The 16,158-nt window shown below is 39.0% G+C and overlaps 3 long non-coding RNA genes across 4 annotated transcripts; all 3 read left to right on the forward strand.

Moving 5' to 3' along the window:
• Positions 1–1,235: 1,235 nt before the first annotated feature.
• Positions 1,236–6,588, forward strand: LOC109201412 (uncharacterized). 2 transcript variants are annotated; one of them, XR_002061447.2, is made up of 3 exons: positions 1,236–1,454; positions 3,843–4,190; positions 4,429–6,588. It is a non-coding gene; the product is annotated as an uncharacterized LOC109201412 (long non-coding RNA). The 2 variants fall into 2 exon arrangements; XR_002061448.2 differs by lacking the exon at positions 1,236–1,454 and adding an exon at positions 3,076–3,650.
• A 1,566-nt stretch (positions 6,589–8,154) lies between these two features.
• LOC112846374 (uncharacterized) lies at positions 8,155–12,020 on the forward strand. The gene is made up of 3 exons (XR_003219312.1): positions 8,155–8,181; positions 8,348–8,451; positions 11,994–12,020. It is a non-coding gene; the product is annotated as an uncharacterized LOC112846374 (long non-coding RNA).
• A 702-nt stretch (positions 12,021–12,722) lies between these two features.
• LOC109201411 (uncharacterized) lies at positions 12,723–14,497 on the forward strand. The gene is made up of 4 exons (XR_002061446.2): positions 12,723–12,783; positions 12,870–13,037; positions 13,155–13,256; positions 14,407–14,497. It is a non-coding gene; the product is annotated as an uncharacterized LOC109201411 (long non-coding RNA).
• The last annotated feature ends 1,661 nt before the right edge of the window (positions 14,498–16,158 follow it).

The raw sequence follows: 16,158 nt of genomic DNA on the forward strand, positions 1-16,158 counted from the left end.
ATGTGTGTTTGTCTGTGTGTCTGTGTTTATGTGTCAGGTGGGGTCTTAGACTCCATCTCTCTTAGAACGTTTCAGGCAGCCCCCGAGGTGTGTGGGCCTTTCTGTTCCCATCACACTCTGTGCCAGTGGCTCCTGCCAGTGTGTTGATGGTTATTATTATTATGTATTATTAGTACAGTCATCATTTCTTCTTTACTCTTAGTTATGCACATGTTGGTTGTTGCTGTTGTTTCTCTGCTGTGTTGAAGTTGATTCTCTGCAAGTTCTCTCTCCATCCTGCTTCTTCTGTTAACTTTACCCACAACTTTCTTTTTCTCTTCCATCCTGATAAAAATATCCTGATAAAATTCTAATAAAATGACCATTACGTGGAGAGTTACAGTGAATACTGTAATGTTCCACATATGAAAGTAAATCTGTTCAGACAATTCTGACTGCTACACTGTTGGACAGGACAGAGGGAAAAGTCTCATAATGTGTCCCAGAGAGAGCTCATGTTTCTAAAGTAGGAAAGGCTGTAGAATCAAAGAGCAGCTGAGCGATGTCCTGTAAAAGGTTTTAGTTAAAGAGAAAAAACTCTGATCTGTGCTCTGGTAAAAACAGGAGAGGGACAACAGTTTGTTTCTCAAAGTTGACAAAGCTGATTTTTTTCCCTCTTATTGTGATGTTGGGTCACTTTCATCACTTTTCTTTCGTTCCCAGAACTCCAGGGACCTCAGAGAGTCTGACTGGAAAATCTTGCAGCCTCTGACATCACAGGAGAGACGAGAAGGACAGGACACTGAACTTAACAGACAGACTCACGAGTAGACACAGTGACACCATGGACACACAGAGCGAACACAGGCAGGCATAAAACAAGTCTAACACACAGCAAACCTAAACAAAAGATAACAGAATAAACAAGAACATACAAGAACACTGAGCCATCAGACTCAGGGCCATGACGCCTAGCGCCAAATAATCCAAATAAAAACATAAAAACATTTTGTATAAGTGCCCTTTCTTTTAATTTAAATAATAATATCAGTCATGTATGTTTATATGCTTAAGGAATGAAGAAGACCATCATTACAGACTCCCACAGAGAGTTCATACACATGATTTCATAATAGGAAAGCTTCCAACAATCACTCCCTGAACTCTGTTTGTGCTTTGGAATTCAGGCCACAGATGAAACTTGTTATTATGATTTCAAAACCACGTCTCCACAAACCAAAGGCTCCTCCTGTTTAGAAATCTGTGTACAATTACAGAGCTCTTCCCCTCTGACTGCATCAACAGTCTGAAGAAGGTTTTTCTCTTCTCAGTAACAGAGTCACAGTTGGATCAGTCGGGTCCTGTTCTGCTACTTTCTGCTTTGGGACTGATTCAAGAGAAAAGAACATTTTTGTTTTATTGTTCCATCGTGATGAGCAGCAGACACTGAGGATCCTCATGAAGTCTTGATGCAGGTCAGTGATCTGAAACCTTCTGCTTTACATGGTTCAAGTTATTCACTGAGTGATAGATCCTGATAAATGTGTTAACATTACATGTTAGACCTGTGTGCGTGGCAAACACACAACATACAGAGAGACTCACTGCAGTCTTAACTGGATCAAGTTTGATGATGAAAATTCCAGATGTCTCAACACATCTGTTTACAGTTAGTGATGATAAAACAGTTCAGAAAGGAACCATTTACAGCTAAATGCTGCCTCCTGCTGGCCGGTCCTCATCAGAGTCAATAGAGGAGGCGGTGCTGGTGGAGCCCATCCCAGCGATCATCAAGCGGGAGGCACTGGTCTGATTAACAGGGCTACAGTTCAGTGTCCTTTTCCCTCTTAATCTACTCATGCGGCACTTTTGTTCCTTATTTTTATTTTATTTACATGTTTCAAATAAGTCAGTGGCCTTTAGCAGGTAGCTGATGACTGATGGACGAGACAGACGCTGTTTGTGTTCTCTGGACATCATTTAAGAACCAAACGTGTCCTATAAAGCAGTGATAAACACTCAGATCAGCATCTATCCTACCTCTTTCTCTATGACGCACTTTAGATCATACCAACATGTGATGCACCAATCGTCACACTAAGTTGGATTTTGTTTTTGCAGGCTGATATTTTGCATCTTGAAACCTTCAAATTTATCTCATGCACTCAGATCTTAAACTCAGGTTCAGTTATTCAGTGAAAATACAAACAGACTCAGACATTTAGAGCAAACTAATATCAAACTGCCGTCAGAAACAAAACGTGCTTCTGCTTCAGCGACTGTAACAGAAACTGTTCATACATGACGACACATGAGAGCTTCTGATTTTGTTCTGTGGAGATCGTTCAACAACTGAACACTAAAACTTTTCGTCTTCGCCTCGTTTGTTGTGACGCACTTATTTCTGCGCATCCTCAGTCCAACCTACCAAACGTCACTGTAACGCGACGTCCTCAAAGACACGGAAGAGTTTGAACCGCAGCTTTAACTTTATTTAAACCTTAAATTTAATCTGATGTGTTCAGGTTTAAACTCAGGTTCAGTTATTGAGTGAAAACACCAACAGACTCAGACATTTAGAACAAACTAAGAGTCAGATCAGCAGAAACAGAGAACACGGACATGTCTGCTGTAACTGCGTCGCTCTGCTCCACGCTGATGTTTGTCGTGTTCGTCTCTGCAGGTGAGATTTAACTGTTAGAAACTAAACTGAGTTTATTTCTGAGATAAAGAGTCTCAGTCTGGTTTACATGCTGATAATATTTCTCTAAGAATTAGTTTCTGATTCATTCAGTGTTGCGATCGACACAAAGCTGGGTGGAGTCTGTGTGTGTTGGTGCAGTTTGCAGCACAGACACAAAGAAGTGTAATGTGTGTGTCAGTGTGATGTGTTGTAGTGTCAGGAGTCAGTATACAGCTACAAAGCTTTTTGTTCAGTGTATACAAACAGCTGTAGCTCCATAAAGGCAGCATGCAGAGACTCACAGTGTCTTATAATGAGAGGCTGCTTTCTCTCACACATTATGTTCACTTATTATCAGCACATGTTGTTGTTTGTGCAACAGAGTTATTGTAGTTTTGTATTTTCTCATTAGTTTTTATTCCATTTGGACTTTTTGTGTTTAGTTCAGTTTAGTTTCCAGATGATTTTCTTCTTTTTCAGGTTTGATTATTTATTGCTTGAAGAGTTTTTAATGGTTTTATTCTTTTTTCATTCTTACTGTTTGGAGGTTTGTGTCAGAGGCCAGATTTAGGAGCATCAGTACAGCTGTTACAATAAAAGCAGTGACTCAGTCTGACAGACATCCAGAGTCTCAATGAACTCGTCCATCAACAACATTTGATCAAACTAACAGATTCTAAAACTAAAGATTTGTTTTTATTTGTTCACAAAATGGTTTCAGATGATGTTTTTCATCCATCTCAGTCTTTCTCATGAACTTTGTCTCCAAACCTCTCAGCCTGAGCTTCCCTCTGATCAACTCGTTCATAATCTCGTCCTTTCTGCTCTCAATGAAAATCTGAACATGTTCAGCTCGGCCTCCTGTCTTTGTGTCAGAGTCTCCAAAGCAAACATCACAGCAGCTCACTGCCATCTTTAAACCTTCCCTTTCACTCTTGCTGCTGTCCTTCTGTCACAAATCAGCCCTGATGAAGATGCTCGGGATCAGGTGAGGAGGAGGAGAAGACTCGCTGTGGTGACGCCTGAAGGGAGCAGCTGACACAAGAAGAGACACAATCAAAGATCATCATCTAATAACAGAAGACAATCTTTTATTGTGTGTTTCTGATTGGCTGCTGTAGAAGTGAACAGTTGTACTTTGACCTTTAACCTCTCTGCTCTGTGTTGTTTCCTCTTTCAGACCAGAAAAACATCACAGCTGAGTCTGGACAGGACGTCACTCTGACATGTCGAGCTCCAAACAACAACTTCATCAGTTTAGAGTGGAGCAGAGCTGACCTGGGAAATGAATATGTGCTTTTGTACCGGGATGGTCACTTTGTTTCAGACGAGCAGCATCCATCTTTTAGGAACCGGGTGGATCTGCAGGACAGACAGATGAAGGATGGAGACGTGTCTTTGATTCTGAAGGATGTGACGATTCATGATGCTGGAAGATACGAGTGTGGTGTTGTCCAGAAAGAACCAAACCAAGAGATACCCAGTTTGAAGCTCATCAACACCACCTACCTTCATGTTTATCCTCCAGGTGAGTGAGTAGAGTTGAGTGTGTGTGTGATCAGAGGTGAAGCTGCTTCCTGGTTGTTGATGTTTGTTTCTAAAGATGTTGTTGATGAGACTTTGTAGAAAGCAGCTGGTCTGAGTGATGTGATCAGAGTGCAGTAGATAATGTCTGACAGCAGTTTGAAGAGGAAATGGATTCTGTTCTGTTCTTCACTCATCACCTACCTGACAGCTGACACCTCACACCTGTTTCTCACCTGCAGGTCAGACAGGAGGACAAGAGAAGGATGAAGACAAGAAAGATGGAGGAAAGGAAGACAAAAAGAAGGAGGATGGATCTGTTGGACTGATTGCTGGTCTGTCAGTTCCTGCTGTGGTTGTTGTTGTTTTTGGTGGTGGTGGTTTTTTGATCTACAAACGTAGACAACAGCAGAGTGAGGAAACAAACCAGCCTCCTGTTGAAGTGCAGCAGGTTTAAAATGTCTCTGAGTTTTTTCCAGCATTGATTCTGCTGCTGCTGTTCAGAGTTCTGGGTGTTGTCAGTGTTTAAAATCCTGCAGAAACAGATGAACTGAGCACAGACAGCAGGCCCACAGTGCTGTAGGTTTATTTCATTTTTATCTTTAATGGCTGCTTCTGTTTTTGCTGACAGCTCATCTCAGTGGACGAGTTTCATCTTTAAAAACAGTCTTTACATTTCAGCTCTTTAGTTCACTGGAACATCCAGAGGGCTGTGACTACAAATCAGCTTCAACACAGTCAGGCTTTCTTTGTGTTAGCTGGCTCAGCTAAACCTGAAACTGCAGTCAGAGACAGCAGGTATCACCATGGTGATTATCAACCTTCTCTGTTACCCTGCCTCTCTGCTTCAGGCTCTGAGCACGCTCAGATGAAAAGGAGCGTTTCTTGAATCATGTGACTTTTCTTCTACACAAAATGATCCCTGTGAGCGCCACCCAGTCCAATCAGAGACGTTACTCATTGATAACTTCACTAATGTCTCCACTAAATGAATACAGGTACATTGTGACAGTGTGATGTGCAGTTTAGGTTCATTCGGTGTTTTCAGTAAGTTACAGTTTAACAAGCTGCACATATGAAACATTTCCTCCAGCAGAGAATCTGCATCACAGTGAAAACGTGGCTCTAACACCTGATTTAAAAACAAAACTCTGATGAAAGTGATGTTTCACCATCAGTTACCATGGTGATTTAGCCTCTTTCTGACACAGAAAGCCCTGACTTTGTGTTTGACACAGCTGAGACATTACTCTGGTTTTGTTGTGCTCTGAGGTTCAGATTTTCAGAGTTAGAAAATCTCAAAGTAAAACACTTTAAAGAATGAAACTCTACAGCTGCTGTCAGCAAAAACTTAACTTTTCAAACAAATGAACATTTTTCACTTTGATGGTTTTGTTTCCACTGACTGTTGTTACATCATTTTAAACTCAGATTACATATTTATGAAATATTTTCACACCTGAATGTTTCAATCAAGATCTGATTTCAGTTTCTCTTTATCTTTGTGAGCTGTGTGGTTTGTTTACCCTCAGTATCCATGAACAGTGTTACAGACCTGGAATCAGTGTTTTTGTTTATAAGATCAAATATGACCTCATTATGTGAGTGCGAGCTTTGGACCACAAAACCTCAACAACACTAATCCTCAATCAGCTGTTTCACTAAAATTACATCCAAGTATAAACTGATCCCATCGTTCATGCATCACTTTGTAGCTGACAGATGGTTATGCACATTCCTGGTTGCCTAGGTAACCCTCTAACATATTTACTGCCGGTACATTCGTCTCTCAGCAGTACGATTTACTCTTTACTGTTTAAGTTTCGTTAACCTTTCATGACCTCTGACCCCTGCTGGTCTCTTCCTGTGTGAACACTTTTCACTGGAACTGAAAATCTGAGTTTCTGTGAAGTTCTGTAGATTACAGATAATCACAGTCTGACTCAGGATCCAGTGATCAGGGACGACTGAACGGCCTCTAACTGCAAAGTATTAGTAGTTTATTTTATTGTTTGCTAAAATAGTTGCACATGTATCAGTATTATAGGCTTTAATTCATTTGTTTTGTGTGTCTGACCTTGTAAATATGTGTGTGCTCTGATTGGTTGGATCCTGGTCAAACTTCACTGGTGCTCCCACAGCAACAACACAACTTGAAGACTCAGAGTTCACACACAGTGTCTGTAAGCTTCTCTTTGACTTATATTGTCTGTTTGTTTTATTTGAGTTTATTTAGAATGTGACTGCAAGCAGACTTAACACTGATGTTTTTTTTAAATCACAAACTAACTAAAACCTGTGTGTCTCTACAGACAATAACAGGTGTTTGCAAAGACCTGCTGAAATGTGTCTGTATGTTTGAGATGTGAACTTATATATGTGGAATAAATTTGGAGTAACAAGCGGTGAGTGTAGCTCTCTGTTCTTGAATCAGGCTCCAGAGAAAGGATCTCCTTTCTGTTTTATAAAAATGGAGCAGAGGGGAGTGCATGCATGTGTAGATAATCATGCTAACAGCTAACACACTGTTAATTCTTACAGAAAGTCAAATATACATCAAATATTTGAATAATTTAGTTACACAGTGAACATGACAAACTGAACCAGTACATATAAATAATATCTATCTATCTATCTATATATATATATATATATATATATATATATCTTACAGAGAGTTTCATTAAAAAAAACATGAAAAAAGCTGGCACTACTCACAGTAGTGAGTATGTCCACATAATTATGGATTATTCTAATAATGATATTTTTAAAAATAACACGCGCTGTATTTTAAAGATCATATATTAAAAACAGATTATATTAGATTTATATTTTAAATAAGACAAAATGCTGATTTTACAACAGTTTCAAAATGATATAATATTTCCCCCTGCACAGGGTGGATAGTGAAATAAATGAAATCATCATAAATAAATTATTTCATATTTATAACTTTTTCCCTCATTGCTTTATTATTGTAGTAATAAATAATAAGGTAAGGATTGTGGATCAGCACCATGATGCCCATAGTATATACAGTATTCTGAAGAAGGTCTTAAATGTCACTGTGTGTGCATGTGTGTGTTTTATGCATAGGGATTATTACTCATGATATAACATTGTACAGACATGGCTGGTAAGGACATGAGGAGGAAACAGTAGCAGCTGTGTGAGGCTACTAAAGGCCGTGGATCCCTCAGCAGCTGGATTACAAAGAGTGCTGTCCATCTGAGAACAAGGCACAACTTGCTATTGCAATAAACTATAATTTAATTATCCACACTTAACAACTCTTACACTTAATCTATAAAAAAAATGATGACAGAAAAATGTTATAGAAGCAAAACATTCCTGGAAAACATCTCCAACAACTGCTACATGTGTTAAAGTGGAGAGTGATATATGAGATGAGGAGATGAAGGAGGAAGAGAAGCAAAGAGTGATTCACAGGCCGAGTTTATTTCTCACAGTTTTTTCTTGCCTTATGGTTCCAAGCGCTGTCACCAATCTTTGCATTGTGTTATTATCTCATAACACTTGTTTAATCAGCTCCCATCTCTCCTATGGACTTTTTAATGTCTACAGTCTCAGATCAACACAGCCCTGCCCTCTATCACTATCAGCAGCAGGAGCAGCAGAAACCCTCAACACCAACATTGTACCCATCAGGTAAAACATCGGCTACGTTTGCTTTGCCTTGTCGCCCATATTAGATTCTTGATGAATGTGTGTTGTTGTTTTTCAACCTGGTTCAATTTGCAATTTTTTTTTCATCTGATAAATGTCAAAGGCGTGTGACTGTTTTCAAAGTTGTACATTTAAATAGTTTTATCACTTGTATTTTTAAATTTAGTCCCCGCCCCTGTCTTTGAACCAATAGAAAGCTGGTGCTCAGAGGAAGAGGGCGGGCTTTACTTGGTGTCAGTGACAGAAATGAAAAAAGCTCAAATGAGTGAGAAGGACGATGAAGGAAACATCTGTGCTGTGTCTGCTCTGTAAGTAGAATCTCTGTGTTTGTTTGAATTCTTGTACTTTGACTGTCTGCTCTCCTGATAACTGATGATGGAGGAGAAGACATGAAAAACAAATCAGGCTGAATTCAAGTTCAAAACACCACGAGGACCAACTGCAGGTCTGAACTGACTCTTTATCTTTGCTCAGGAGTCGAGGAAACACAGCAGGCAGTGAAAAGCTCAAATCATTCACTCATTATATCAACACAGCTGCACAGTGGACACATGACTGTACTGGGTTATTTAAATGTAGTCTATATTTTGTACATGATCACAGTGTAGTTAGTGCACATTAAGTGCTGCTTTTAGGATAAAACCTGTTTGAAGACTTACTCTCACTCTTCTACCAGATGGTTTCTTTCCAACTGAAAATGAGCAGATCTCAGTTTTCTACATGACAAATATGAAAAATTATAGAAGCTTAGATTCAACTCACTGCCCACAATGTTCTGTACTGATACAAGACTTTTTTGTCTTTATTTATGACATTTTTTTGTTTTTCTTTAGTAGGCAGTGAAGAGCGGGAATATTCTTTGATTTCATTATTTGTCTGTTACTAGGGATGGGTACCGGTGTGCGGTGCCGTGATGGCACCGGTTCTGACATAAACGGTAGTAACCAGACCGAAAAGCAACGCACATTTCGGTGCTTTATTTTTTTCTTGAGATGCCATACGCTTTGAATTCTAGCCAATCATTTTACCTTTACAAGGATAGTAGGCGGGTCCAGGTACGTACGTTCTTTTAGAGCAGAGCTACAGATTAAAAATGCCCAAGGTGAAGCGGTCAAAAGTCTGGCTGTACTTCACAGCAAAAGATGCAAACTCAGCAGCCTGTAACAAGTGCTTTAAGCCCCACGCCCCCGGTACCGCGAGCAAAAAGGAGGAGATCACGTTTAATCGGTTATAACACGGGGTGAGAAATATAAGTCCAGACATGTGTGGTATCCACAGAAACCTCTGAATCTCAACTAAAATGTCATATAAACCATTTCTATAACCACCAAACTCAACAAAAACAAGCCATGATTAAACGAGCAGTTACGTAAATGCGCACAAGTCCGCTAAACAAACAAGGCGAACCAGAAATTCTTCAGACTTCATGTAACCGGCTAAAGAAAGGCTGGTTATCTTCCAGAGCTATCACTGACTCCACACACCAAGTTTCACCACACTGACCAAAATTCACTGAATGAGCCGCAAAAGAAGACCACAAAATCACACAGCGGCGCAAATGCGCTAAGACAGAAATTTGCTTACCGTCCAGATTTCCTCCGTTATTTTCGCCGGTAGCCAATAACCACGTGATTGCTGGTAGTTACCATGCCTACCTAGCCGCATCAGAGCCGTTTTCCGTCAACAACCTCCATTTTAGACCCACCTACAGACACGTGACTGGACAGACGTCACATGCAGTAAATTTGGGCCCACGTGGGTTTTGGCATTACAACGCCTGATTGGTTGACATAACGTGAATGTGGCATCGTTACTGTGACTCTATTGGCTCAAACAATTAAAAAGAGGTGTCAATCATGCAAATTAACCAAAAGAAACCAAAGTTACAGCCCCTCAGAGTTTAAAGGGCCAGAGGCCAATTAAGCGCTCCACGGCAGAAAAGGCCCATTACCATGTAAATGTGTGGTTAATTCTTCATTTTTAAAAGAAAGCATTTTTAGGCCTGTTAATAAAATTAATTAATGACTGCTCTTAAATACCTAAAAAAATTCAACTGGCATGGTGTCCAATTGTGTGTAAGAATTGGACATTTTTGTACAACGTCTGGATATTCATGTATTGACAGCGCTGTAATTTTTCACTGTTTCACTTTAAAAACATAAATCTTTGCACAGATGATGTTTATATGTTGGTACGGTTCTTATCATTTTGCAGAAAAAAAGAGACTTCTAAAAATAAAAACATGAGAGGCTTTTGGACGAAGTTTGTGTTCTCCATTCTTTAAGCACCGGTTCGAGCACCGTTTAAGCACCGGCACCGTTTCAAAAGTACCGATTTGGCACCGGTATCGGATAAAACCTAAACGATACCCATCCCTATCTGTTACTTGTATATATTTTAAACATGTTGCTGGTGTTAAATAGAAAATCAGCAGATTCATCAGAGAGAGACGAGTTTGTGTGTTTGTCAGCTGTTTGTGTGGAGTTGTTCTTTATGTTCACATTAAACAGTGTTGGGAAAGTTACTTTTAAAATGTATTCCACTACAGATTACAGATTACATGCCCCAAAATGTATTTGTAACGTATTCTGAATACTTTGGATTACTATAGCTATCATCATGCTTTTTACAACTACATGAATGCTATTTCTGTGTGATTTATTACTGTTACTGAAGGTTCCTCGTCATACTAATACCAACTAGATTTTTAAATCTTAATATAAAATGAGTAACAGCAGGTGGACATTAGGTAAGGCTGCACTTTTTGTAGCGATCTCATATAGAAAATTATTCAGCGCATATATAAAACAGGTCCGCAGCTCTGAACCGTAGTAAAGGGACCTCTGGCTAAAACGTCGGGTTCATGTTGGGCTCGTAGCTGAAAACTAGCTTTACTTTGTTGTCTGGGTCAACTTTGCTAGCAAGAGACAGAGAGAGGCGTTGAAAGGCTGCTGCAACAGAAAACACGAACAACACAGTGTACAGTAGAGTCTTAATAGCTTACTTACAACTGGGTTCATCAGGCACTCTTCTTGGCTGCAGTGGTTATTATTATATTTACATGCTTCCAGCTCCCGTTTCTGCTCAATGACAACTCACACTTTTCCTTTTTCTCCCTCCCTCGCTCACAGACACATAACAGGTATGGCAGTCCATTATCCCTGCAGCACGGACTACACTGCCTAGGAGGATACATTCTTTAGAGCTATGCCTGTAACACTCTGCCTATTGCCTGCTTTCATAGTAAATAATTTGTATTAATAATAATTTTGTCTGTAACACTCTGCAGATTGTTGTCATATTAAATCATTTTTTGAATAATAATTAAAAAAATATTTCTTCACGTCATGATGCGGGCCTCAAGTAGGGGTGACATGAGCCGTGAGATTGAGACACAGGCATTAGAGCCTCTTATTGCATGTTTTGTTTGGGTTTCCACCAGCGTGGAATTACATAAAATAGAGAGGGCATAGCCTAAGATGTGAAACAGGAAAATACTGCTGTGTAATCCATTTATTTCAATAAATTAACTGTATTCTGAATACTACCTTTTTAAATGGTAACTGTAACTGTCAGGGGTTGCTGTGTAGAAGTGGAGAAGAGGACTCAAACGCAGGCCTCACGGTGAAGATTCAGGGTGTTTATTGTGAGGGACAAATGACGAGAACAGGAGATGGCTGCTGACAGAACTGAACACACACAATGACATTATATTAATGACAAGACATGAACTGATGAAACTGACTAAATACTCAGGCTGAATAATGAGCGATTAGGGGCAGTAAACAGCTGGACTTAATCCAGCTGGGAAGATGACTAGAACATAATGCACACAGACTAGGGCTAACACAATAAAACAGGAAGTGGAACATACGGAAAAAAGACAGTGAACATAAACTGAAAATACCGGGTCAACGACCCTGGAACTCTGACAGTAACGGAATACAGTAAAAATACAATACAACAAAGTAACTGTATTCTGAATACCACCTATTTAAACAGTAACTGTAACAGAATACAGTTACTCATATTTAGTATTTTAAATACGTGACGTTGGTACATGTATCCTGTTACTCCCCAACACTGACCTCAAATCAACCTGAGTGTCATTTCTCTTTAGTTCTGATCTCACTGCTGAGCTGCACAACAAACCAAGGTCAGTAACCTTCTTCTGTCACAGTTTAAACCTGATAAATGCTCACTGATATGACCTGATTGGGTTGATCTTTTCATAGTGCAATCAACAAGACAACATTTTGATTATTTGTAGAAGTTTTGGAAAAAGTTTAACACATCATCAATTTTTTATTGTAACCCTCACAGCTCGTCTGACTGAGTCCCAGCAGCTCTCAGTTCTTTAAAGGAGACTTTGTGTCTCTGAGCTGTGAGGAGGACGACAGCTCTGCTGGATGGACTCTGAGGAGAAACACAAGCAAACAACAGAAGAGTCAGTGTGGAGATGTGGAAGGAGAAGCTGCTGCTTCTTCATGTAACATCAGTTACATGTACCCATGGGACAGTGGAGTTTACTGGTGTGAGTCCAGAGAGGGTCCCATCAGTAACATGGTTAACCTGACAGTCACTGGTAAGCTGAGTGTGTGGAGTTAGTGTTGATGAAGCTGTGTGTAAATGGATGAAATGCTGTAGTTTGTCTCTGTGTTGAGGTGGATCAGTGATCCTGCAGAGTCCTGTCCTCCCTGTGATGGAGGGAGATGACGTCACTCTGCTCTGTAAAACAAAGACCACTCCCTCCAACCTCCCAGCTGCTTTCTATAAAGATGGCTCCCTCATCAGGAAGCAGCCTACAGGTCACATGACCATCCAGCATGTTTCCAGGTCTGATGAAGGCCTCTACAAGTGTGACATCAGCGGTCATGGAGAGTCTCCATCCAGCTGGATCACTGTCACAGGTGACACACTCACCTGTCTGTGTTTCTGCAGCTTTCAACATTCACAATGTGACGACAACTTAATGGCTGTGTTTGCTTTATTTTAGACAAACACACCACCACACCTCCACCTACATCCACCTCTGCTCCTGGTTCCACCTCCATCACTCTTCCTCCATCACTCTCTCCTCCTGTTCTCTCTGCATTATCATGTGTTGGATCAGTCTGTGTTGTGGTTCTGCTGAGAAAACGATGTGTTCACAGGAAACCAGAAGGTGAGACTCAGATTTCTGGATTGTATAAAGTGATTCATTTAAACTGTGTTTTGTTTGCTGTTTTATATGTTTGGTCCATTATTGAATGATATTCGTGTTCACTTTGATTCACATCAGCAGATAAAGAAGAACCCGAAGAAGATGCCATCCCCAATGACATCACATACAGTGACATCAAAATATCAAATAATCGACAAAAGCCAATCAAGGAAAGAAGAGGTAACCCCCCCACCCCCATTTGATTTTTCTGTTTACTGGGTTATTAAATAAACTAACAACCTAACTAAGCATGTTTAAGCTTTAGTTTACTTTTTCATTTAACATATTGTAATAGAAAATCCCTTTACTACAAAGTTTTACCACAGACCAAACAAATCATAGGACTTTTTTCTTTTAATCTGATTTTTCGCTAATAATCCACACGTTCCCTTAAAACTTTGTTTTTGATTTGAAACACAAAAATATAACTGACACATGCTGATGTTCAGAATACTTTAAACTCCATTTATCTTCTTTCTTGGATAACAGAGTCTATAACATGAGCGAGCCCAGTGTCTGCTCCATCAGTGAAAGATGGATGTAGGCACTGTGACACTGCTTTATAATATAATATAATATAATATAATGTTTGAGGACATTTCCTTTGACCTTCTTCACATAATTTATCCTGGGTTTTAGGATGATGGTTAGAATTAGATTTATGTTTATGAGCACTATTTCTTACTGTTATCATGTGATGGATGGTTTATATTCACAGTTATGAAATATAAAACACACTTACACACTTAGTGATAAACTGTCTGCAGTGTTCATTTAGATTTCAAAGATCAAACCAAATGTAACCATGTGTGTTAACTCTGTACTTACTGAGTGTTGTTCACTGTGAGCTGGACTGTGTGTTTGTAGTCTGTGGTTAACTGCAGCTAACAGCTCTGCAGTCGTCCAGCATCCTGTTTCTGAACAAACAGTAAACTCTGCACACAGACCACGAGTCTACAGATAAAACTCTAATACTGTTTTTGTTTTTTTGTTTTTTTGTTTTTTTTACCAGTCATATGTTGAATTGTATTATATATACAGAATGTGCTGTTTTTTAAAATTCCCTTTGCTGATTCATATTCAATAATCACACCATATTTAAAATCTAAATCTAACATTATTCTAAGTTAATAATTTGGTGGTTTCTGTGACATCCTGACATGATCATCAGAAACATTCATCCTGCTGATAAAAGCTCAGTCACTTCCTCCTGTATCAGGTCTGATTCATTCAGTGAATCTAAATTCCACTTCCAAACATTATCTGTCAGTTTCTATACGATCAGCTGTTATTCCTGCACTGATGTCCTCTGTGTGTGTTTGTTGTGCAGACAGTGATCCAGCTACAATTTACTCAGCAGTGAGAACTGAAGACGTCACTTATGGAAAAATCATCATCAAAGACAAGAAGAAGAAATCAAATCTGAGAGGTACAGCTGCTCTTCTTCTGTCTCTGTCATGGTTCAATGAGGCTTTGCTTTAAGCTACATGCTAATACTAACATGCTAAGATGCTTTGGGTTCATTCTTCATTGTATTCTTCGTCTTATTATCAGGCTAACATTTAATAATTAGCAGCTGCTGATGGTGACGGGTTTTTTTTTGTGTATTTTGTCAGCAGAAATATGGAAGCTGTCTGTTCTCTCCATCTTACTAAGACATTTTAGACATTTTGGACAGTTCTTTGGTTCAAACTCTGTGGGAACAGTTTGGGGAACACTCCTTTTCTGTTCCAGCATGACTGCACCCCACAAAATAGTACAAAAAGCACACAAAGATTATTGACTAGGGTGGTTGTTACTGCTACATTAGAGGGCCCTGTGGGACTCTGTTGATGTCACACGTTTGACCTGGTAATCTACTGATTTTGCAATTTGTGGATAAGACAGAAAACTTTAAGGGGAGGAAATATCTTGTATTTTTAATGGCTCAGAGTAATTTTTCATGTTGTTTTAGTATTAAAAGATCAGACAATATCAGTCTTTTAAAAAAGGACACTTATTGAAAAGCTGAAGGTAAAAGCTTTGATTGGAATCAGTTCCTCACTAGCAAGCTAAAGACATAGAGCTAGATTATGAGATGATGGCTAGATTCTAACATTTATCATGGTCAGTTGTGGATGTTTGTGTCACTGGTCCTGGGTTTGATTGTTATACGTGTGACAACTGAGCCCCTGAGTGTGAGAAATGTTTTGGCAGTTATTATGTAAAGACGGTGATAATTTTGTTTCTTTGTATGAAGGCTTTAGAGCACTTAAGAATCAGTTTGATATTGATGTAGTTCAGTTTGTTAAGACATGTTTGCAATGACGTCCTCACCATTACTCAGGTTATAAAATCTCACACAAGATGACTGTTTGTCCTTTATAACGTGTTGGGAACCTCTGTCCTTTTTTAATTACATCAATGATTCATCACTAAAAGATACAGTCATGGATGTGGAATCTGTCCTCAGTTGTTTTCATGACTTTAATAATGCAACATTATTAAAGTGCGTAAATTTCTTCATTTCACTGCTCAAAAAGAATAATTCAAAATAATTATCACTGCTTCAAACTCATGGTGTAAATATAAGGTGTATTAGATGGTGTTCATCTCTAAATTTACTGATGCCTCCAACTGAAAATAAAAAGTTATACATAAAAAAAAAAATCCCTTTTACTAAAAAACCCATTAATTACAAGGAATAACTAACCCTGCCATGTAGTCAAAAACATATAGTGTGTATTCACATGACGTTAAACGAATATGTCCGGTGAATGACCATCTTACTGTTTTTGGCCCAAATGTGGCTCATCTGCCCAAACAAGTTGTCAACAGGATTATTGAGATATATTTGTTGATATGATATGATATGATATTTTATATTATATATATATATATATATATATATATATATATATATATATATATATATTATATTATATTATTATATTATATTATATTATATTACATTTACTCTGTTCAGCCTGTCTCTTTTGACGTTCTGGATGTGAAACCACAGCAGGTACTTCCTGTTGTTTACTCAACTTAGTCTGAAGCAGGTAACACTTCTCACCACAGTGTGTTCTTCTCCAGCTAATAA

Source organism: Oreochromis niloticus, linkage group LG3 (assembly GCF_001858045.2).
Source record: "Oreochromis niloticus isolate F11D_XX linkage group LG3, O_niloticus_UMD_NMBU, whole genome shotgun sequence".
In the NCBI taxonomy this organism is placed as follows: domain Eukaryota; kingdom Metazoa; phylum Chordata; class Actinopteri; order Cichliformes; family Cichlidae; genus Oreochromis; species Oreochromis niloticus.